Source organism: Bidens hawaiensis, unplaced genomic scaffold, assembly GCF_021521415.1.
Source record: "Bidens hawaiensis isolate Kalapana, Puna unplaced genomic scaffold, B.hawaiensis_p1.1 tig00003141_1, whole genome shotgun sequence".
In the NCBI taxonomy this organism is placed as follows: Eukaryota; Viridiplantae; Streptophyta; class Magnoliopsida; order Asterales; family Asteraceae; genus Bidens; species Bidens hawaiensis.
In genome coordinates, this window is record NW_027491170.1 from 1,695,487 (window position 1) to 1,722,093 (window position 26,607).

A 26,607-nucleotide genomic window follows, 5' to 3' on the forward strand; every position below is an offset into this window, starting at 1 on the left:
ACAATGGACCATGGACAAATCAAATTTTTACTAGTCATTTTAAGCATGGCTTGTAACAAATCAAATTTGTACTCACTCATAAAAGTTTTATAATTTAGATTACATCAAAAGATAAGTTTTAAAGGTTGCTTACATAAAAATTACAATTTAAGTCCATTCATATTATAAAATAGTATAACTGTAATGCTAGTTCTTTTTTTTTTTTTTTTTTGAATGGCGAAGTTGCACCACCACAACCAAGGGGTATAAACCGGCGCACATGTCCACCGCATCACCTAGTTTCCAAGAATACCCATATACCCAACCTTGAGTCAGGATCAAGCTTGTGATCTCAAAGGCCCCAAACTCTACCCTTCATTCACATACCGTTGGATCAATGATGAACTACAATTGTAAGTTGGGTACATTTTAGTGAATGATCCAAAATTTATGAATAAAAGAATTTGGAAAGGATATTTCACTACATTTTACTCTTGTAATAATCTAATTTTATTTTATTTGTTAAAATAGGTGGATGTATTAAAAACAATTTTTTTTTTGGCAATTTTCAACCAAGTTGACTCTTTAAACCTATTTTTTTATTTATACTAATTTTATTATCTGATTCGTTTAAGATAAAAAAAATAAATAAAACATTCCAAATAAAGAGCACCACAACACATTTCATGTGTTAGTTTCTACACAACATTACAAAGAAACATGAATACAAATACAACAATATATGTAGTAACATAATGATGTTGTCCTAGAGACCTAAAGGCGACATTGTTCGCCACCCGTTTGGCCGTTTATCGATACAATACTAACACTATACAAAACAATATATTCAAAAAAAACTTGTAAACCATCCTGAAGGCTCTAAATCACTTAAACTAGCCATAACCGATGCGACACGAGGTCATTAAAATAAGGGTGCTGCTAAACATACCCCCCCCCCCCCTTTACACCATTTTTACTAAATATACACCCCCCTTAACTTATTAGATAAATTACTATTACCCTTTAACATTAATTAAATACATATTAGTCCCTACAATATATTTTTCACTTAATAATCTTCATCACATATATCAAATTAAAAACTATCAAGTATTACTATTAATTTATTTTATTAGTATTAATATTGTAAATATTTAATATTTTTTAAAATTTAATAGTATATATATTTATAATATCCTTATTTTACCTCTTTATCTTTTACAAAATAAACCCGAAACTCAAAAACCTAAAACCTTAAACCCGAACCCTAAACCCTAAACCCGAACCCTAAACCCTAAACCCGAAAACCTAAACCCAAAACCCGAACCCTAAACCCTAAACCCGAACCCGAAACCCTAAACCCTAAACTCTAAACCCGAAACTGGAAACCCGAAAACCTAAACTCTAAACCCGAACCCTAAACCCTAAACCCTAAACCCGAAACCTAAACCCTAAAACCGAACCCTAAACCCTAAACCAAAACTCGAAATCATAAAAAAAACGCAACTTGTAAAAAAAAATGAAATCCTTGTTTTTGTGCTAATTTGGTAATTATATAACTTCAAGGGGTAATATTAAAGTTGGTTTTGCCAGGGGGAGGGGGGGATATGACAAGCAACCAGGGGGGGTACATTTAGCCAGGGGTACATTTAGCCTGACCCTTAAAATAATTAGAGCTATACATATTATTAGTTATATGACTTTCTTAAATAAAAAAAATTAAAAATACTCACTTAGTCATTTATGAACCTTTGAAAAGATATCAGTCAAACTTGTCTTCATATTTAACAAGATATCTTTAACTCACTCCCCATGCCTACAAAACAAACAAATTCATTTGCAACTAATAATATGTATAGTATATGAATTACCAAAACTACATTATCAAATAAATTATCCTTAGTTAAAAATAAGAAAAAAAGAAGGTTTTTTTTAAAGAGGGTGTGTAACTATAGGTCTGTAGGCGTGTGCATAAAACCAGAAAAAATGATCTAGAAAAACCGAACCGAAACAAGAACTGACAGTTTGGTTTTATATTTTTGCAAGAACCCAACCTACGGTTAGGTTTTGACTTTGTATGAAATAAAAATCGAAGAAACCAAACCGATTTTTAGATTTTCATTTTTTTTATTTAAAGTAATTTATAACAATTTAATCAATATGTAACTCAAATATTTCAGTCATATGTGTAATAATCAAAATTAGTTATTAATTAACGAAATAAAGTAGACCAAGATTCATTATTTTGGGCCAAAAATTTTTATGCCAAAAACTTTCAAGCTCAAATGACAACCGAAAAACCAACCCAAATTGAACCGTGCAAACCCTAAGGTGTATGCATTAAAATTCATTACACATTTGGCCCATTTCTTTTTTCAATAATACATACATATATATATAGGGGATGGATCATGCGAGAAGTGATATTATAGCGAGAAGTGCGAGAAGTCGATCTCAACCATTGATTATCTCCTAGTTGTTCAAATCATTAATTCCCCTAATTACTCCCAAATTATTCTTCATATTAAATCTTGTAGAAAGTTACAAATTTTAGAAAATATAAATTGACTTTTAAATATAGAATCCTCTAGAATAATTTTAATGAAATATAATCAAGAGAAAATTTTTTACATTCATGGTTTCAAAAGATTTATTTGAATTTCTTTTACGTACCTACATATGAAAATAAATGTATATGTAGGTAAATTGTAATTAATTGACCACGTACACAAGTAACAAAATAATCTACATATAGCTCATGTTTAATTATACAAATTGTTAGTTACTTTTATTTTTATCAAAATGTAACCCGTATGACAAACACAACTTGTTTTCATCTATACAAATTTTGTTTCTTTTGTTTTCACCAACACATAACTAATAGTCACCTACACATAACTCGTATTTACCTACACAGATTGCTAATTCATTTTATTTTCACCTACATATAAATAATATTCACCTACATATAACTCGTATTGCCTACACATAAAAGATAGTTTATAGAATAATGAAAATAAAAATAAAAAACATGATGTGTTCATACGTTGCGAATATTTTACAAGTTTAGGTTAATATCATTAATTGTATGTGATATCATGAGCAAGTTTTGTTTGTGTATGTTAATTTTCTGATCTGCGTAGGTAAATACAAATGGGTAGGCTATAACATGAAGTAATGAAATTTGTATATACAGGTTAATATTGTGATTTGTGTAGGTTACCATGAACTAGTTATGTGCATGTATATTAATATTGTGATATGTGTAGGTGATAATGTGAACTAGTTTTTTTTATGTGTAGGTTAATATTATAATTGTGTAGGTAATTGTTTTTATGATGGTTAATGTATTTTTTTTTAGTATGAGTATGGTGGTTTTGTTTTATGTATTTTTTGAAGATTAAATCAAATTAAAAAATAAAAATAAATGTATAGTCATTTGTAACTTAACATTAATTAGTATTAATTACCAAAGAAAACTCATTAAACTTTTTACTAATATACTTCAAAAATTAAATAATCCAAAATTAAATAGAAAAATTTTGATTGGTTAGAATCTCTTCTCACACTTCTCACCATAAGATCACTTCTGAAATGAACCAACTCCTATATATATATATATTTAAAAGAAGACAAATTTGATCAGTTTGGACTTTGGTATATATTTATTACCTGAACTCTGCCATCAGAGGTTCCAACCACCAAATAATCTTCATTGCTATCTAGAGCCATGCAAATAACTTTACAATTTGTACCAGTTTGTAGTATTTCTTTTCTACTTAACTTCTTTTTACACCATACTTCAATAATCCCGCCTTTGCAACCCATATAAATCATATCCGAGCTAATAACCATTGTGCGCACTTCACTCGCCAATGATACCGAATGAGTTAAAGTGTGATTTGACGCGTTCCATATCTTAAAACAATAAGATTTGATTGAATAAAAGCTTTAGATATTGATCAAAAGAATGATATAAATAAGTGATTATTTAGACCTTTAATGCAGTTCCTTCAATTGATGAGCTGGCTGAGTATATAAGTCCGTCATGAACTATCAAGGCATTGACGGGGTATGACTTTCCTAGAAGTTTTCTTGACCCGCTTTGAATGGAACTTAATGTGCCCGTTGCTAAGTCGATCTCCTGTAAAACATGATAAAGTGTTATTTCTAATGCATGACATTTAAAGAAGATTTTAAAATAGAAAGAAAAAAGATGTTTGTTTGTCAGCGTCAAGTGACCTTGGCTGTTAGACTTTTAAACGAACCGAACTAACACGAACGGAGCATGTTCTTATTCGTATTCCGTTCGTTTCGTTTAACTTTAACTGAACACGAACGACTAAATGAAAGGGGATTATTCTTGTTCATGTTCATTCATTAAGAAATGAACATGTTTGTGTTAGTTTATGTTTGTTCGTTACAGTAAAGTAACAAACATATATGCACGAATTTAAACGAATAAACGTTTTCACGAACATATATGAACGAACGAGACACGCATTTGTGCTCGTTCATTGAGAAAATAAACACGCTTGTGATCGCTTATGTTCGTTCTGTAAACGAACGAACATAAACTAATTTAAATGAATAAAAGTAAACAAACTTTCATGAACATAATGAACGAACGAGACAAGGAAAATGAACATATATATTCGTATCCGTTCATGTTTTCGTTAACAGTATACTAACGAACGTAAATGGACAAACCTAAATGAATTTAAATGAACGAACGTATCATGTGTGTCCGTGTTCATGTTCGTTTAACTAAACAAACATTTTTTTTTGTTCATGTATGTTCGTTCATTAAAGGAAACGAACTTCCTGCTGAAGAGTTCATGAACTGTTCACTGTACATTTTGTTCTTTTGCATGCCTACAAGGTGTAAACAACTTCTTTCAACCAAAACGAGTTTTGAACCGTTACCCAACCATCCCATAAACACAATAAAACACACCTGAATGCTATTATCCTGACATCCTGAATACAATCTTCCATGAACAAGGGCCAAACACTTGACATATTTACTAGGATTAAGTTGCTTTGATGTTCCACTCCATGAATGAATCTGATAACAATTTTACTTTATTAATGTAACTAAATTGGAAAGTACTGTATAGGAAAAAAAACCATATTATAAAGATAAAAAATAAAAATGTACCTTGATTCCAGCACCTTGAGGGATAAAACATGAGATGCTGTTTGCAACTAACAGGTTGTTAACATGATCTTTGACATCATACACTTGTTCACATTGGATCATTTCCTTATTAATAGACCATCCCTAGTTGATTATGGAAAAAGTATTAGGATTCAGCTATTATAATAAACGATAAGAGAATCACTAGATAAACAAGAAGAATATTATGTGCTGACATGAGTGTTTTCCTATTTGTTTCAGTGAAATATACACTTTATAACTAACTAACTTCATTTATTTACTATTGAAAGAGGATATATGATATATTCAGTGTTTACTGTGTTTTGAAAGTGTAAATAACAAATTATGAAATTCAGAAAGATATATACGAAACTTTGAACTTATAGAAATACATATAAAAACTTAATTTTTTAATAAATCATTAGTTAACAAATTTATTTTTTTAAAAAGTATCGAAGGTCGATATTCTTCCAGTAAATTATAAATTTAACAGTATTATCAACAAAAAAAAAGTCAGTAGATAAACAATAACTCTTAATATTTTATAAATAATTAGTTTTGCTGCATGAATGTGACTATCTTAGAATTATTTATCCAAACATTAGAAACTAATAATCTAGTACTCAGTTTCAAACAAACGAAATAAAAAACAAATGCATTGTATTTTACCTGAACAGTTTTATCATGTGAACCGCTGTAAAGTGTATCCCCAGATTGTAAAACAGTCAAACTAGTAACTGCCTTTGAGTGTTCTCTAATTTCTTGAAGCAGATGTAGAACACTACCTTTACCAGTCCAAACCTTCAGAATATTAGTTAAAAATCAGTCTCAAACAGAATATGTTATTATTAGATGATATAGGCGACTTTCAACCTGTTTGACACATTCCCGTTTAGTCAACTGTTTAAGTTGACTTGTTTGAGATTAAACAAAATCCGTAGTAAATGGGTTGTAGTTGTAAATGTTAATAATGGATATGATTTACAAAGTGTACAGGAAGTACCTTTATCGTACCATCTGAATGACCCGAAAAAATCTTGTCTTTAAAACATAAAAGTGATAAAACTTCTCCATTTAAGCTGCAGTCTTGTTGGGCTAGTTCTTTATGATTCCATAGATCCTGATACCAACAAATAACAATTAGTTAGCCCTGACCAACCCATTAACTAACCTATTTAAATAAGTAAACGGGTCATGTTTGGGTTCGGTTATACCAATCAGAACCTAACACAAATTGCACCTAGGATTAGGGGCGTAAATGAGCCGAGCCATTCATGAACTACTCAAGATCGGCTTGCTAAAAGTTTGAATCAAGCCGAGCTTAAACGAGCTGAGCGTAAGCCCGTGCCTACAAATAAGCTTGTTTAATAAATGAACCCGAGCTTCACTCTTATCGAGCTCGAGCTGGCTCACGAGTCTAAATAAGCCTATTATTAATAAAATTTGGATTATAGCAGATATATATTTATATGATAACTATTATTATATATATATAAAGTTATGATAAATGAAACTAAATAATATACATTATGTTATATATAGAAAGTACAACTAAATTATATACAAAGATTAGTTAGAAAATGTATATAAATCACTTAATAAATAATAAATGAACTGAGCCTGAGCCAAGTTTGAGCATGAAAACTACTCATGGGCCTAGCACAAGCTCCCGTAAGTTAAACGATTAGAGACCCAACTTCACTTATCGAGCTTGAGCCGGCTCGCGAGTCTATACAAGCCCCTATTATTAATAAACAATTTTATTATATTAAATAAATATTTATATGATAAATATTATTATTATTACTATTATTATTATTATACATAAAACTTCGATAAAAAAACTTTGATATTATTATACATGTAACTATGATAAAAAAACAAATAATATAAATAATATGCATTATGTTATATATACAAACTATAATTAGAAAATATATAAAAATAAAAAAAATGTATATAGATTAATTAATAATAATAAACAATCCTAGCTCGAGCTTGATCACGGGGGCTCGGCTCAGCTTGGCTACACCCGTAGGCAGGACAATGCTATATACTTCTAGCTTTTAGATTTTGCTACAAAATAATAAACTCACAGCACTAGATTCACTTCCTTCTGAAAGTACTTTAAGCATTTCGAACGCAACTGTAGATGACTTTTTGAACTCTCTTAAACCCTTCAAGATATCCTTCATGTGAGGGTTTATGTCCCTCAGCCCATCTGAAATCCAGTAAAATAATGATGTGAAATCTATAAAGTTTCATATATATCATATAAAATGTGTTTTTGTAGTATAGATAAGGAGCAATTTCATATATATCACTTAAAACTCATGATATCATCATGGCATTTTGAAAACGGTAAAAATCTCATATTTGTCCATTTAATAGTAGATAAAAATCAATTACTAATAGCACTATGTTTCAGTAAATAGACAAAGAGAACATTACTCGTCGAGACGGTTCAAAATAATAATAACGTTTCCCATTTATTTATTCAGGGTAAGGGTGTTACAAGTAACTAATGTTATTTATCTACTATGGAATCAATATATATGATCTTGTTGATGTTTCGAAATGGTGAATATGATTTTATGAAATTCACAAGTAAATGTATGAAACTAATTCTATAAATAATTAAAAAAACCTCAAATATAATTACCCGAATTACATTACCAAAAGTATAATTGTCTGATTTTTTTGAATAATTACAGTTTATTACAATTTTTTTGAATTCTGAATAAACTACGTTTCCTTATAACTTGTAACTTCATTTTTAGAGTATATTACATTTTTCGCCCGTTAAGTATATATATACCAAATTTCACTTTCCATAAACTAAGGAAATAATATAAATCATCCTCTATATTCATATGCTGTCACAGTTTACATCCTTTCCAATAACAGGCGTTAGATTTTCTGTTAACGTGCCTTGCAAATGAGGGTAGTTTGGTCATTTTACCCATAAGGAACCTTAAACTGATAGATACTAACCAGGATCATGGATGAAACTTCTAAGAGCAAGCACAGAAAGAGCTTTATCTTCTATATCTTTTGCGGATTTAAAAACCGATATGAACCGATTAAGCAAACAAATCCGTGCGGCCCCTTTAATTCCAGTATCGGGAAGAAGTGTGAGCATATGTACAAGCCATGTTGCACACACAAAACATGAAGAATATATTTCTGCATAATTACTTTTTAGCCCCTCTGATAAACCCTCGAAAATAAGACCAAATTCGTGGCTCACCAAAACAAAAGCCGTCTTTCTTTCCCATTCATCAGCAGCCTTTTCTTCTTCTTCTTCCTGTCAATAAAGAATCAAATATAAAACCTAGTTCCATAATGGTTTACATGAACACGTCTCGTTCACTCATTTATGTTCGTGAACGTTTGTTAAAATATGATATAACAAGACCTGGTAGATTATATATGAAATTTTATAGTTTTATAAGGATATATATAAAGTTAATCATTTAAGCACTAACCATAGTTTCTTGTATTTCTCCCGAAACGGTTGCAAGTTGTTCTTTTCTTATTGTAGAACGATAACTTTTATCAAGTCCCGCGTTTTTTAGAAGACATGCACGACTAAGGGGCTTGCCAAAAGACGAAAAACGCCCTTGAAGGGCTAAAATTGTCTCACAAGCTGCAATTTGAGCCGATGGGGAGTTTGAATTTTTAAGACATGATATAAGAGTATCAATGGCTTCTTCTCTATAAATACTCATCTTTCTTGGTTCCGCCTGCAGAAATAAAATGTGTAAAACTAGAGTTACATTTTCCATATGTTTACTTAATGTTAAAGCAATGAACTACATTATAACTGAATTATGTAACTAAAATGGAGGGGGAAACGTTAATATATAGGAAACCATAAACAAATCTTAAAGAAAACTAACTTAGGCCCGTGGGCTAAACATAAGTAAACTCTAATACTAATAATCTAATATATACTAAACGCTTACGAATGGGTTGATTCGGATAATGTTTATTGGGTTGAATGGATAAAACAGAAAATGTAGCTTAGAAGAATATGGGTCACACACGTGCAAAGTGAACTTTTAATGCATAAAACTTCCTAAGTTACTTTCTTCAAAAAGACAAATGACCATTTACTTCTCACCCAACCATTCTTAACCCGTCTCTGAATTAAATCAAATTATTTCTATAATTCATACGTATGTGTGTACATGCATGCACACACATATATATACACAGGGAGAGGTTCCTTAAAGGAGACGAAATTATTTCGAGAACAAAAAGAACAAACCTAAATCACTATACTATCAATGGTTCACACTTTTAAAAACCTTTACTTGTTACTTACGAAAAATGGATGATTTACTTTGTTATTTTTGTTCTCACAAAAAACTGTGTTACACATAGAACCCTACCCTATACTTACACACACACAATATATATATATATATGGAGAGAGAGTCAAACCAAAAGGTCTAGTTGGAGAAGGAGACCAGCAACAGCCGGTAGTTGTTCAGTTTCAGCAGTTTGTAGATATACAAGGAGTGTATGCATTGTACTAAAATTTCCTTCATCCTTTATGATATGCAAAATTTGATTGTTGAATGTTCTCCTATGATAACAAACATATATAAAAAATAAAAAAATTAATAAAAAAAACTGGCCACAAAATAACCATAGATATATGTTTCTAAGTCATAGAGGTGTATTTTCATATGGTTGATACAAAACAGCTAATATTTTGAATTTTACAGATATTACCCGTTAAAGATTAAACATAACCCAAATCGATACAGGGTGCCATACAGGGTGCTGCTAAACGTACCCCCCCCCCCTCCCCTTACACCATTTTTACTAAATATACACCCCCCTTTTAACTTATTAGATAAATTACTATTACCTCTTAATATACATATTAGTCCCTACAACATTTTTTTCACTTAATAATCTCCACTACATATATCAAATTAAAAACTATCAAGTATTACTATTAATTAAAAACTCTCCGACCAGCGGGACATTCTTGTGTTTGGATGGGTGGGGGGAAGCATGCTTGTGTGGACCTTACTGGAGTGTCCCCTCTCGTCGGGCTTAGGGACACCGGGTTTGTTGCTAGGCAAGCGGTGCTAAAGGCAGAAGCAGGAAAAATTACTAAGCACGATAAGGTTTGTGCTGAGAATCAACATGCCTTCATCGCTTTTGCTTTTGATACATTTGGGTCTCTCGCCCCCGATGCTGCTTCGTTTTTAAAAAGAGTTCAGCGGGTCGTGCATAGTAACTCAGCGACGCCGAAGAACAATAACTATGTTTTCAGTAGGATCGGGTTTGCCATTCAAAAGGGGGTGGTGGCGCAGCTTGTTGCCCGCTTACCTGCCTCTCTGTTGTAACTGGATCCTTTTTCTTATTATTAAAAGGTAATAACAATAATGAAACGCAATACGAGTCGTCGGTTTGTTGCTAATTTATTTTTTAGCATTAATATTGTAAATATTTATAATATATTTTTTTTAAGTTTTAATAGTATATATATTTATATTTATAATATCCTTATTTTACCTCTTTATCTTTTACAAAATAAATCCTAAACTCGAAAACCTAAAACCCGAAACCCTAAACTCGAAATCATAAAAAAAAATGCAACTTGTAAAAAAAAAAATATGAAATCCTTATTTTTGTGCTAATTTGGTAATATTTGATTTCAAGGGGTAATATGAAAGTTGGTTTTCCCTAAGGGGGGGGGGGGTATGACAAGCAACCAAGAGGGTACGTTTAGCCTGACCCATACATAAAAGTGAGAAAAACATATTTGGAGGTTATATTACTTTACAAAATCTGATATTTTAAATAAACAAAAATTAGGAGGCTTTATATATTAAAAGCACACTTGTAAGTTATTATTTAATTCACCAATTTGACATATAAAAGTAAACGGGTCGAGATTCCCATATCTATAATAGCAAAACTGAGAACCTAAATACCTGTTTAATTTAACTAACTCAGAAATAAACTGAACAATTTCAAACCGATCTTGATCATTCGTCCCCACAAGAATCTCTAAAACTGGCGCCAACTCAGCCTTATCAGCAATAACATTCCTACATTTTCCATCTTCTTGTATACATTTCGACAATAGACGAACGGCTGTGATTCGTTCTTCAATCCACTCAGATTCCAAACTACTAATAATGCATTCAATCACCTTCCAAAATGAAAAATGTGTATCAGTTGTATATTATACCAAAAAATATCCAAGCAAAAAATTTAAAATATGCACGAAAAAAAAAAAAAAAAAAAAAAAACACAGCAAAAATAACAAAGAATACCTTCCCAGAGATCACCCGTCTAACTTCAAAAACTGCACCATCATCACCACCTGAGACAATCTGTCCCAACAACAAAACTGCAGCTGTTTTCGGTTTCACACACATTTTAAAAAACTCGTTTTCGTTCTTATTCACAACACTCAAAAGGGAATCCACTAAGTAAACTTGAGCAAGTGTCGAAATAGACGGTTTCAATAAATGAATCAAAACAACTGCTTCAAACAACCCTTTTTGAAAAAGTGCAATCACACATTCAACATCTGATTCAACCCGCGTTAACGTTGAGATCACATTTTCGTGTCTTGACCCGAGTTCACAAAGTAGGAAAACAGTTGATATCAAAACTCGAGTGTTGATTGAACTAAAAAGAATCTCCATAAAACCGTTTATAACGGGTGGTTGCGAAAGCATATCTTGAATTTCAAATTCCAGGCCCGATTCGTTTGATTCTTGCCAAAATCTTTCAATTGTGAAAACTGCAGCTTCTGCTTCTTTCAACACCTCAGAAGTACAAAGTTTAGTAATTGCAACTCTCAGTTCGTTAACTGTTCCATCTGTTTCATCATCTGGTGAAGTCAAAGTCAATGAAGCAACGTCTAACTGCTCGTTTTCTTGATTGGAATTGGTGGGATTCAATTCTTGCCAGCTGGCAATAAGATGTTTAAGGATATAGTTTGTTTTTGGAAGTTGAGTGGTGTGAAGCTTTTGTCTAGTAATCGGGCAAGTCGAGTTTCCTCTTTCTAACCATTGTTGAATCGCTTTACGTTCATACGTTTGACCCGTTTCTAAAGTAACCGGGTCATTAAATATATGGGTTGTTATTGGACATACAAAATCTTTAGGAGGTGTATGTTTTCCTTCATTGATCATGTTATCATAGTCTCCCATTAGAGGATCAAAAGAACTGATTTTTAAAACAAAATAAGAACAAGATTAATCAAGATTTTGAAAATGTGAAATCAAGAAAGATGCTTTATTGAAAAGTTGGAATGAAAGTTGTTACCTTGATTCTATTACGATTGGCTGTTTCTGTTTTTGTTTCTGGGATTGTGTTTTCTTTGACTCCCGCAATGTTATTTCAATGTTTTGTTCCTTTGTAAAAACAGAAAAGACAGCTTTAATACTGAACACAAAATGTTGCCTAAAAATTATCAGTCAAACAAAGGAGAATATTCTTTCTTCTTTATTGTTTGTATCAATTAGTGTTGATGTGGCAATTCAGCCCGTTAACTTATCAATGGGTCAATTAGGTTATGTTTTATTGCTAACGGTTCTAATAGTAAATAAAAAGATATAGCAACAAGTCAAATGGGTCCAACGGGTTGAAAGACACACACAAAGTGTATTTATAAACTTTTGGACAAAAGATGTTTTGGGTCAAAGTTTCATTCCCAAATTCGTTATTTGACCAGATCCCTTTTTGGCCCTAGCCAGTCAAACCGAAATAACTGAACCCAACCGACGGTTTGGCATTACGTTTTAAAAAAAAACAGATTTCTGGTTCGTTTTCGATTTTGGATGTACAGTAGTGATAACTGAAAGCTGAGGAAAAAACCAACCCGAAAAAAATGACATTTTTTTATTAAATTTATGGATTTTAATTTTAATTTTTCAGTGCGAAGCAATTTATGAAATACTAATTAATGGTCTAGTCCTAATGAGTAATAATCAGTTTATAATTAATTAACAAAAAAAAAACATAGGCCCAAAGTTTCAGGCCAAATTCATAATTTTGGACCATTTTTTTCATTCCGAGAAAAAAAAAACAGGAGAAAAAACAACCGACGCCAAACCGAACACATTGTTAAAACCGAATGGTTTTCAAAAACCCAAAAACCGAATTTTCGGTTTTGAGTCCAAAACTGACCCATGCACACCTCTATTATGATTATGATTTACAAACTTTTGAACAAAGGTGTTTTTGGGTCAATCCAACATGGCAGTATGGCCTTACCAAAAAAAATTGCCCGTCTTGACCCACACACATTTTGAAAAGTTGCCCGACCCAGTGGCCTTGACTAAATTTTTTCACAGACCAAAAAGTATTCCTTTTTGACCCACACCCGTTTTAACATGAGCCCATTTTGACATATTTTCAACCAAGTTGGCACAAACCAAATTGTTTAGACTAGGGCTATAAAGAGCTAAGCCGAGCTAAATTAGGTTGGGCTCGGGCTCAGCCCGATTGTCTTAACGAGCTAAAATGTTGAGCTCGAGCTCGGCTCGTAAAAAGCTTGATCCGGCTAGTGGCTCGTTGAGCAAACTCGTTTATATTTTATTTAAAAAAAAACAAGTTATATCTTTACACATATTGATAAACTAATTTTTTTTTTTAATTTACATACATTTAACTTTTGGGTTATAATCTAATCTACATATGTTAAAATTTGAACTTTATTTTAAACGAGCCGACGAGCCAGCTAAACGAGCCTAACGAGCCGGGCTTACCTTGTCCCAGGCTTAGCTCATTTACAAACGAGCCGATTCGAGCAAACCACAAGCCGGGAGCTTTTTGAACAGCTCTGGCATTGACCCATGTCAAAAGTTAGCCATTTTGCCAACTGTAAATTAGTACCTCTAGTTCTGCGTCTGAGTCAGAGGATGACATGGCACTAGAATTATCTTCAGCTTCTGATCCAGAATCTTTATTATTATTATTTGGTGAGGGTTTTATTGATCTTGAAGATGATTTTTCATTGGTCAAAACTCGAGGAGAGACTCGTTCCGGTAAGAAAGATGGAAACCTTGAAAGATTATTGGTTTTGATTTGGATTTCAATAGATTTTTCTCCTTTATCAGTCCATATTGGCTGCATAAAATAACAAAACACTAGATTTGGTCACGCATCATTCTAATAATAGTAGCTTGACTTTGTCAAACATGCATTTGTCTATTTATAGATAAATCCATGGAAATAACTAATTTTTAAAAAATTTGAAAACCCATTCTATAGATTCATAGTTCACTTTTATATACATAATGCAAACTCATTCATTTTATAATAATAATAATAATAAAACTGAATCTTTTATGTGAAAATGGGATAAGTTGTGTCACATTTTCTTGTTAACAGATCAAATGGGTGAATTAAACTAAAGCTGTATATTCATCTGACCTGTTCAAAGGTGTATCAGAGAGATTTTCAAGTGTTGTTGGCCATAATACTTATTAGATAAAACATAAAAAAATTCCATAATAAAGACAATACAAATGACTAATACAACTTCCAAAAACTAATTTTCTAATTCTAAAAATACCAATTCAGCCCATTTACTTTATAATGGGTCGATTTCGACCCATTTAGATTAAAACGGGTCGATTTCAACCCGTTTAGAGTGAATGTATTTAAACTCAAAAAAAAAGTTCAGTACTTGATTGATTTTGATATGATGTTTGAGTCCTAACCACCATACATGAAGATCAAACAACATATAACAATAATATAAGCTGGAAAATAAAACGAACATTACATTATACCGTCCATTTTTCGATCCAAACTCATCCGACACCTTCTTTTCACCTTGTTCACACTCACATTCACCCCCTTTATCAACCACTTCAAACACCACATCCGGCGGATCAATCACACTCCCGTCTTCACTCCTCAACACTTCCTTAAAATACTCCACAAAAACCCGACAATTCTCATCAAGCACCATCTCATACTCCCTCTCCAACTCCTTCAACTCCACCGCTTGGTTATCATTCATTCCCGACAACAAATTCACACACGACACAATCGAAACATTCCCATCACTTTTACCATTTTCCAAATTTTCACATCCCGAATTAGTCAAACACAATGACGATAATATCCTCGATCTTTGCTCGTTGTACCAATCGAGAACGGGCACGAAATACCTCAGAAACATTTCCTCGAACACCTGGGGTGCGACTTCCGACCGCATAACCAAAGGGTCCATTTTAAACAGTTCAAGGAAGGCGATGGAGGCGAGTAAATGTCGGTCGGATAGAGTGTAAACGAGGGACAATACGAACAACGAAAAGGGGGTTTCGGGGTATGATGATAATAAGTTTTCGGATAATGGAATTGAGGTGGAGTTAGTGATGGCGGTTTCGAGGGTTTGGGTAAGGAGAATGGGGGTTTGGAGGGTGTGGAGAATGCGGTGTGGCGGCGGGCGGGGTGGGTGAGGAGTTGGGTGAGGAAGGTGGTGGTGTGGTGGAGGATGGTGGTGGTGGTGGACATGGTGGTTTATGGTTGTTTGAAAGGTAGTTAAAGAAATTATTATTATTATTGATTATTAATATCACAAAGAGTGAGATTGGAATGATGAAATGATGGAATTAACAGATTATTGTATTGGCGTCTTAATTTATATAGGACGGCTGGTAAAATTACTAAAAAACCCCAGAGTGTTGTATCTTTAGTCATATTTGCATTACTATAATATGTTTAACTATGATAGTAGCCCGTGTTACATACAGGTGAAAAATACTTCAAACGTTATATATATGCAGATATCATAAGAATTCTTTACCTTGTTCTCTGCAAAACCATGAGATGGAAAAATATATATAAATTGTATGAATGAGAAACTGTATAAATATACAAATCATTAAATTGTTAAAATAATACTCATACTAAAAAAAAGATCACAAAATCAGTTATAAATAATTAATTGTAGTTAAAATCAGTTTTTTAAATCATGTGAAAGAAAATAGTTGGTTATGATTTTAGAAAGCGTTAATTGGTGATATTATGATTCTTATAAACATTAATTAGTGAATTATGTGACAATTCTATAGATGGAAACCGGATGACTTGGAAGCCTATGTTAAAATTCTAGTTAAAGGCCATGTGGATATCTTGTTTTGCCTTTAATAGTATAATAATACTATAAGATTAATAATTAATAAAACCTTATAAAATTACCATGCCATCTTAGACTTAATGCGGGGTTCGGGCACTGGTTTATACACAGTCTCGGTAAGGACATGAATTTTTTTAAAAAAATTATATCGTAAATGAATTTGGTTGAAAATGGCTGATAAGAAACACAAAGAAGTACCTAAAAATCTGAAAAGGTTCATTAAACATTAAACAATCTAATAAAATGTTATTGAGTCCGAGTCTAGTAATGAAGTAAACCAGTAACTTACAATGAGTTTTGGAAAAAAAAAGTTATATAATGACTATTTATTAGTACTCGTCTTGGGGACTTGAAATCTCAAAGACAGCACTAAAAATTATATATGTATATTTATTATGACAATCCATTACGGGTAAATTTATAAGACTTTACCAAATTCGGGTGTTTACGGTTCGGTTTTAATTGTTTGCTTGTTTGGGTCGGCATTTTTTTAGTACGGTATCATATGATTAAGTTTTCAAAAGTTAAGTGAGATGACGGAAATAAAAAGTTATACCTTTTAGCTTTTTGAGTTTGAAAAGGTTTAAGAAAATTTTTTAAGGGTTCTGTTAAATATACCAAAAAATATACCAAAGTCAAAGACCAAAAGTTGTCAGCATTAAACCAAAAGTTGTCAGCATTTATTTGTAAACCTAGAAAACAATGAAAATTTAAATCTTTACATAACCCAAAATACAGTTGAAAATTTATACCATAACAAAACAAAAAATACAGTTGACAATTTATGAACAGATTCAATATTATTTAACAATAACAATAACAAAATTCTTAGGATTAAACTAAACTAATATTCCGATTTGTTACCATGGCAGATAACGAATTTATCATGACTACACCACAATTTTTCACTCATCAGGTATAATCAGTGTTGGGTTAGGTTTTCTTTCAAAATCGTGGTGGTAGACGGTGGTTAGGGTTTCGATATCGCCGGCGGTGGTAGCGAAGAACGGAGACGGTGGCGACGGAGATGGTGGCGACGGTGGAGACGGCGACGGTGGAGACGGCGGCAAAGGGGTTAGGCGGAGATGGTGGCGACGGTGGAGACGGCGGCAAAGGGGTTAGGCGACGGTGGAGACGGCGAGTATCCTGCGGTGCGGAGATGGTGGCGACGGTGGAGACGGCGTCAAAGGGGTTAGGCGACGGTGGAGACGGCGGCAAAGGGGTTAGGCGACAGTGGAGACGGCGAGTATCCTGCGGTGCGGAGATGGTGGCGACGGTGGAGACGGCGGCAAAGGGGTTAGGCGGCGGATGAGTTTAGGAGAGAAATTAGTTTTAGGTTTTTTGGTTTTGGCCGTAGGTTTTTTTCTAGTTTACAACCCTATTTACCATTATAACCCTTTGACTATTTCTAGTTTAACAAATTAGGTTTTTAATATTAATATTTACCATTATAACCCTTTGACTATTTCTAGTTTAACAAATTAGGTTTTTAATATATATACATGTTTTTAATGATACACATTTATTATTAGGTGTATCATTTATTCTTTTTTATTAACTTATATATACACATTTTTTATTAACTTTTTATTATTAAGTGTATTATCTATTCTTTTTATTAACTTTTTATTAATTTTTAGGTGTTCGGGTCCCATGAAGAATTGATGAATTGGGTACAAAACTTGGCACGCTCTCTTGGTGTTGTCGTCGTCACTAAAAGATCGAACAAATATCCTAATGGGTTCGTGTATAAAGTTGTAATCATGTGTGATCGTGGCGGAAAATATAAAGTTAAGGATTCAAGTAAAGTTTCTGGCACAAAAAAAACTGACTGCCCATTCGAATTAGAAGGGAAATATTCAATAGAATATAATTCCTGGACGTTAACGATGATATGTGATGAACATATCAGTAAATATTTACTATTATTCATACTAGTATTGCAAAAAACTAATTACAATAGCCTTTAAAAAAACCTAATTAAAAAATAGATATTAGTAGTTTAAATAATTATTATGTAATGATTAGTAGTTATATTTAAATAAAATAGAATAAAAATGATTAGTAGTAGATTAATAGGGTTGACTTGGTATACCAAATAAAAACTTTTGGTATATTTAAAGCCCCCCTTTTTTAATAGAATTAAATAGGTTTTAGGTTTAGAACATACACGCATTATAATTTTTTGATTTCTATGGGTGAAAAAAATATTTTATTTATTAAAATTTATATGGATTAACAGTTATTGGCTTTTAGCACATTTCGTTTTGATGGTGATTTCAAACTGAACAATGAAATTCGGTTATTCAAATTGTGAACCGAACGAACATGACTAACTCAATTAACCCTTCGGTTTAGATGGTTCTAACAGTTTTGGAACACCGCTACCACCAATACCCTGTAAACCAAAGATAAAATGTTCGAGTTGGAGATATGGTTTTCGAGCATACGTCTATGTATAGGTTTTTTAATAATTAATTAATTACAAAATAAATGTAATAAAGCTTACATTCTACTAAAGTTCCTTATTTCAATATTTTGATTTTATGACACCCAAAATGAAGTGCCATTTGTCAAATATAGAGGGTAGTTTAGACCTTTTGACGGGTATGGATCTTGGAGTTTCACCGTCAAGGAAGTTAACGGCTGCCGTCTACCGTCGTGGCCGGCTGATGACGTGTCACAGGAAGCAATTATTAGGTTGACTTACTAAAATAATAAATTAATAAATTATAAAATATTAACCACGTGTATTATATAATTATCTTGGATGTTAAAGAGACAAAAATTGTTACTGTTATAAGATTGAAAACCTAATTGAACTTAGAATACAAAAAAACATACGGTAATTAATAAAAACAATATCTTCTTGTGATCGAAGTAATTTGCTCTACTTGTTCACCAACTAATTAATATTTTATATTCTTGTAATTCAATTTATGAGTTTAGCTTTGTTGGTCCAGACAGATCAAACAATCATATCAAACGGACTTATCAAATAAATGAACACGAGATATTGGGGTGACAACCCTCGACTCTTTTCATATATCAAACGAACTTCGCGAACATATCAAACGTACATGGAGACGAGACTCCTTGACTCTCTCTTATCTCTCTCTCTCTCTCTCTCTTAACTCTCTCTTATAAAACTAATAATCTAGACTCTATATATAGATCTACTAAACTTTCTTTCAAGACAATTTTTAAACTCTCTCCAATGCAAATCTTTTCTAAACCTACTACAATTCAATTAACTTAAATAAAATATAGCAAATAAAACCCTAACTATATTACTAATTCAAGATTAATCCTTCATTCACCCCCTTAATCTTGAATTGTTCATCTCTTTGTACCACAAAGATCTTCAATTCCCAATAATGCTCGCATTCTTCAATTTTAATCATTGGTTCATTTTACCCTTTCTTTTCAGTTGTTTGTAACAAACCTGCTTAACAGGTTCTTCACGCTCACCATTCAAACCTCCCACGCTGATTTCAGATACAACTTCAATCTCCATTGTTTTCTTTCTAACTTTTATTTTCTTTCTTCGCTTATCAAAACTTGCATATGTGTTATTCTTTCTTTCTTTATCAGACCCTATTGGGCCTTTCATTCTGACAATTCTTCTTAACCTTTCATTCGGTTCTAACCTTCCATCAACAATTGCTTGATTGCTAACTTTCACACACAGTTTTAAATCTGCAGACTTATTAGCAGCATCATTCCTTTCATTTAATACAATATCCTTCCTCTCATCTGTTGGCCCAGACGGATCAAACAATCGAATCAAACGACACGAGATATTGGGTGACAACCCTCGACTCTTTTCATATAATCAAACGAACTTAACAAACGAACTTCACGTACTTATCAAACATACATGAAGATGAGACTTCTTGACTCTCTCTTGGCTCTCTCTCAACTCTCACCAATAAAACTAATAAACTAGACCCTATTTATAGACTCGCTAAACTTGCTCTCCAAGACATACCTTTCTTAAACTAATACAATTCAAATAACTAAATTATAACTTAACAAAAAAAACCTTTAACTTTTTAAAAAATTCAAGATTAATCCTTCATTCACCCCCTTAATCTTGAATTGTATTTCTTCTTGCATTTGTTCCTCCTTTTCAACTGACTATAGCATATTTGCTTCACTGATTCTTCAAACTTAGCATTCGTTCCTTCCGTACTAAGCTTTGAAACTACATCATCATTTTCTTTCTCGAATGGTTTCTTCTCATCAACTTGTTCTTGACCAATACTCTCACGAACTCCAAACAAATCATTTGAGATTGTTCCAAAACGAATATCCTTCACTTTCATAATCGGTTTCACATAATAACTTTCTTTCTTTTCTTCTTCAAAGTTGTTAGGATTACAACTTACCAGAAGTTTGATGTTGTACGTCTTATTCAGATTTCTCTGAACCTTCATCAACAATCTTCCTTTCTGATCATATAGCCTCAATATTCCATTGGCTATTTCAATCTTACATCCTTCTTCATCCAACTTTCCCAAGCTAAGAAGATTGGTCTTCAACTTAGGGATATAGTAAACATCACAAAACGTTTTCTTTTCACCAGTCTTACTTACCACAGTCACGTTACCTTTACTTTTGATTTCGATCTCGGATCCATCACCAAACTTCACTTGACCCGAAACTTGTTCATCTAAGGTAGTAAAAAACTCTTTCTTTCCTGACATATGATGACTTGCACCATTGTCTAAGTACCATGTACTTTCATTCTTTTCATCCTTTTCAAACACGCCAGGGATAACCCTTACTTCATTGAAACTTACTTTTTGTATTGAACCAACTGCCATGAACAAAGAAGGATCAACATCATCTTCTTTCTTTGTCAAATTCACTTCATCATTCCCTTTTATTGGTTCTTTACATTCATTCGAGTAGTGCCCAATCTTATCACAGTAGTAGCACGTTACATACTTCTTTTATCTTCCCATTCTTCAGGGTTCCTTTTCCGGTATTCACCCCGTTCATCATTCTTACGTTCACTATTCCATCTTGGATTCCCTCTTCCTCGTTCGTTGTATCTTCCACGACCTCTACCACGTCCTCGGTAGTTTTCAACTTTCTTTTTAGTTTGGGTGAACATGAGCTGACTTTGGGATGAACTTCCATTCATATTCTTGAACTTGTTTCTTTCTTCACATGCCTTTAAACGTCCAAACACATCTTCAAACGCCATTGTTTCGATGTCTGCGAGTAGCTCCATCGAAGAAACAACAGGAAAATATTTATCCGGCATAGAGTTCAAGAACTTTCTTACCAAAACCTCTTCTTCAAGTGCCGCTCCCAAGCTCTTGTACTTTGATTGTACTCCACCCAACTTCGCTGCATAATCATCAATACTTTCTGTCTCCCCCATCTTCAATCCATCTAACTCGGTTCTTAGCATTTGAACACGAGCTTTCTGAGTTCTTTCTGCACCAAGATAACGAACTCTTAACGCTTCCCAAACATCTTTCGGTTCTGAATACTTGGCCATATGAAGCATCACGTCTTCAGGTAGGGTTTGAAAGATAACACCCAAGACCCTAAACTTATTTCTTTCTTCAATTCTTGCCCCTTTTTCCTTATCAATCGCATCATGCAAACCATTCGCACCCAAAATAATTTTCACCATAACCGACCATGATGCGTAGTTGGTCGACGTTAACTTCGGTGCTTGTAACACAAAACCACTTATCGATTCTTTCACTGTTCCCGAACTTCTCGCTTCTTTGTCACCAGACATGACTAAATAATCAAACACTCTTGGAATTTTTTTTCAATCAAGAAATGGCAAAAAGAAATTAACTTTCGATCTTACTCTTGATCGATAAACACAAAAGAAGATGCAGGCTATGGGTTGACTTTGTGTGAACACAATTGTGTTAATTAATAATTCACACAATTTCTAAATTGCAAAAAACTCTTGGTGGCTTGGTAGTAACTTTGCACGCAAGACAAAGTAAAGAACACAAATAATATTATTTATGGTGTATCCTCAACCACAAATAACCAAAACAAATATTATGAGGTGACGTTAACAGAAACTCACTAACAAATAACTAAACTTTTACTTTCGATATCTTCCTAGTCACGAACAAACTTATAGGGAAACCTACAAATCTTTTAAGAAGGAAACCTACGAACTTCTACAAACAACGAGCCTAAGCTCTGATACCAATTGTTGGCCCAGACGGATCAAACAATCAAATCAAACGAACTTATCAAACAAACTAACACGAGATATTGTGTGACAACCCTCGACTATTTTCATATAATCAAACGAACTTAACAAACGAACTTCACGTACTTATCAAACATACATGGAGATGAGAATTCTTGACTCTCTCTTGGCTCTCTCACCAATAAAACTAATAAACTAGACCCTATTTATAGACTCACTAAACTTGCTCTCCAAGACATACATTTTCCTAAACCTAATACAATTCAAATAACTAAATTATAATTTAACAAAATAAACATTTAACTTTTTAAAAAATTCAAGATTAATCCTTCATCATCATCATCGGTAGCAGATCTATGTTTCTGCTTACGTATCTTAACAACTTTCTCATCTTCAAGGTTGTTTGAGTTAGAAAAACATACCTGAAGATTCACCATCTTCTCTTATTCTTCTTCTTCTGAAAAAATTCTTTCTTTTTCTTCATTCAACATTTCTTTTCCTTCACTTCTCAAAACAGCTTGCAAAACTTCTTCATTCTCTATAGCTTCCTGAGCTTCATTATTACATGCTTGTTCTTCTTGAACAATAGCATCCAATCTTTCCTTCTCAATGATCTCATCCAATCTTTCTTTCTCAAAGGCTTCTTGAGCTGCTTTTTCATCTTCTAACTTCCATACATAATCAATTCCAAGAAATCGAATCTTCAAAGCGCGCCATACTTCCTTAACGTTCATAACTAATAAGTATGCCAACTTGTATCAAGATGTCTTCCGGTAGGGTTTGGCATATGTACCCCAACGCTATGTACATCTTCCTTTCATCTACAACTACGTCGACCGTAGGTTCAATAACGTCCCAAAAACCATACTCTTTCAGAAATCCCTCCATCTTGGTCGACCATACTTTGTAGTTCGATTTCGTCAATACTGGAAGTCCCCCACTCACCATAGTGTCTTTCCTATCTTTATTTTCTCCTTGGTTGCTTCGATAGTTTTTTTTTAATTATATTTAACACTTTTTGTTCGTAACTACTGTGAGTCTTAGCTCACACATTTCACTATCCAAAGGGAACTACTTACTTCTCCTTCACGAACAAGTAACAATTTATTTGTTGTATGTTACACCTCCACCACAAATTAGTTATTTAACAAACTAGGAAGATTCCCGGCGCGTTGCGCCGGGTTGATGTTATTAACAGTCGTACTCGTATAACTTTTCAAATTGTGCAGTGCATCTGCGAGTCGAGGTGAATTCGATCGGTGTCAGGTTACAAAACCAGTAATAAACCCCCAAAAAAAACTTCGTCCGGAATCGACGAACAAAAAAAACTCGCTAGGAAAAAAGCCGTAGGTTGCGACCACGAGCTGACATGAATCATTTACATAAAACCAATAATATGCGCGCGTTGTGGCCGTGACCTAACACAAATTCATTCAGAATCAATGGACAAAAAAAACTCACGGGGACAAATAACTTAGGTTGCGACTGCGAGCTGACACGAATTTGGCCAGAATCACTAGATGGTATCAACGGTAAAAGAACCTATATTTTATAGTTGCGAACTGACACGAATTTAAAAACAAAAAACAAATACAAAAGGCGACCAACCACGTGAGACCACGTGGACCAATCACGTGGTTGCGTCGCCAAAGAACTCTTTTATTATATATAAAATAAAATTAATTGTGATGTCGGTTTGTGCTTCTTTCAATCAAATTAATTGAAACATCAAACGTAGCACCTTAAAAATTAAGATTTCCAGCCACAAATTATGGTGAATAAGACAAAAAAAACCACTAATACAAACCAATATCAAGCCAGTGATCTCAACTTCTCGGACACGACACGGCTTCGGAAAAAAGCTTCTAAACCGATCAAACAACCTGGTGTGTAATGAGCCTAAGCTATGATACCAATTGTTGGCCCAGACGGATCAAACAATCATATCAAACGAACTTATTAAATAAACGAACACGAGATATTGGGGTGACAACCCTCGACTCTTTTCATATATCAAACGAACTTCACGAATTTATCAAACGTACATGGAGACGAGACTCCTTGACTCTCTTTTATCTCTCTCTCTTAACTTTCTCTTATAAAACTAATAATCTAGACTCTATATATAGACCTACTAAACTTTCTTTTCAAGACAGTTGTTAATCTCTAAGGCAAACATTTCCTAAACCTACTACAATTCAATTAACTTAAATAAAACATAACAAATAAAACCCTTAACTATATTACTAATTCAAGATTAATCCTTCAAGCTTGATATATGGAATATTGCTACCAACCAATCATAGGCTCGATGAGTCAGGAAGGGCTAACAATAATCGGTTAAGTTAATATGCCGGTGACAAAAGTATAAGTGAAGATATTAATAGAAAAAAAAACAACATTTGAATTTTGATCAATAAAATTATGTAGAAAGGGGCTTATTTATTACTGCAAGGTAAAAAGTCGCGCAAAGTAAGTAATCGATTGGAAAAGATTACTTGAAATAGCCGCAAGGTAAAGCGAAAACACTGTTTGACCCGATAGTTTGACTTAACTGATTGGAAAAGATTACTTGAACTAGCCGCAAGGTGAATCGGAAACAAGGTTGACCAGATAGTTTGACTTTTGACTGTTAGGATGCTTTGACTTAATGGGGATCAAGTTATATACTTAATGGGTATGAATTAATTTTATATCTAACTTATGTATAACTCAAAAAAATAAACCAAAGTATTTTTATATTAAACTTTGGGCCACTATGGGCAACTTCTTATACTTTGATAGTTTGATGGGTTACTTTCGACAACAGGCAAGTTGTTAATGGGCCTTTATGGGCCGAAGAGGAACAAAGACTCAAATATTAGCGAGTCAAATGGGTTTAAAGGTTTCTTGTTGATTCAAAAATTTTTGGGTTTTGAGTTTTGTTTTGATTTCATTGTTTTAATGGAATTCTAGATTTAAGAATTGTGGTTTTGTGTTTTTGAAATATGATTCATTTGTAGAATTTTTATATATTTTGATATTTTCCACTATATGTATAAAGAATGATTGAACAAAAATGTCGAAGAATGCGAAGTCGCATATAGCGGAGATCAGAAGTCGCTAAATTTCGTTCCACACTTTTTTTATCGATTGCATGGTTGTTTTTTATTCGATCTTTCTCTAATACGGCCTATTTAGACTCGCATCTCTTTTTAATTTTTGCCCTGACCCAAACCATCCTGACATACCCGTTCTAACCCGTCACCTTGCCCAACCTGACCCATTAGTTTTTTCATCTCTAACTAAAAAAATAAAAAACACGAACAAAAATATAAACCCAACTTCCTTGTTATCTTTCAACTACGATAGGTAGGTTCTCTACAAAGATACTGAACTTAAACCTAATCATACGTATTACTTAATTTAATCACAAAAGCTCATTTGTTTCGATTATGGAAACGTCATCGGTTTTAGCATACATTCGTCATCTCTGAGCACATGTGTCACTTGACTATCAGATACATATATAACATATAAAAAACAGTATCAGATTTGTTTTCATGCTTGTCAATTGTCAGATTAATCTCAGAGCTTGTGACTCTAATAAAATGGTTTATATTCTAATTCTTTTATATGAACGTCCATTTTTATCCATTGGAGATGCTAGTTAATAGTTATTCAACTCTTGTTGTAGAGTTATACTATGCAATATAATGTTACACACTAAGTTATATGACATAATCTTGCATGTAACACATGATTTAAACACACTCTCTTTGTATGTCTTTACTTCTACTTTTTTTTAAATGGACAGCGAGTCCTTCAAATAGGTTACTGTCTTCGATCCAGAAAAACTCTCACCTAAGGCCAACGTCCGTGAATACCCTCTCGAAGGCATGACAGTGTACTGAGAAACCCGTTCAATCAGTTCAACGATCCAATTAGTAAAAGTCACCTACTCACCTAGTCTGTCATTCTCACCCAGGTGTCTCTGAAACTAAATGTTGGGGTAGGAATCGAACGTGGATCACATGAAACACTAAGTCTCTTCCTTACCACTCCACCACTATCTTTTTATCTTTTTTATACATGATTCAAAAAAAAAAATCAAGTTATAGATATAATAATGTGTTGACAAATAATGAG

General features: G+C 33.1%; 1 pseudogene across 1 annotated transcript; it reads right to left on the reverse strand.

Moving 5' to 3' along the window:
- Positions 1 to 1,646: 1,646 nt before the first annotated feature.
- LOC143622466 (putative E3 ubiquitin-protein ligase LIN-1) lies at positions 1,647 to 15,658 on the reverse strand (annotated as a pseudogene). The gene is made up of 16 exons (XR_013151709.1): positions 14,916 to 15,658; positions 14,021 to 14,254; positions 12,449 to 12,537; positions 11,446 to 12,349; positions 11,101 to 11,321; positions 9,590 to 9,734; positions 8,625 to 8,886; positions 8,135 to 8,440; positions 7,237 to 7,361; positions 6,144 to 6,260; positions 5,810 to 5,941; positions 5,141 to 5,263; positions 4,937 to 5,047; positions 3,977 to 4,123; positions 3,652 to 3,897; positions 1,647 to 1,795 (listed from the first exon to the last, which is right to left on the reverse strand). The product of XR_013151709.1 is annotated as a putative E3 ubiquitin-protein ligase LIN-1 (transcript).
- Between the last annotated feature and the right edge of the window lie 10,949 nt (positions 15,659 to 26,607).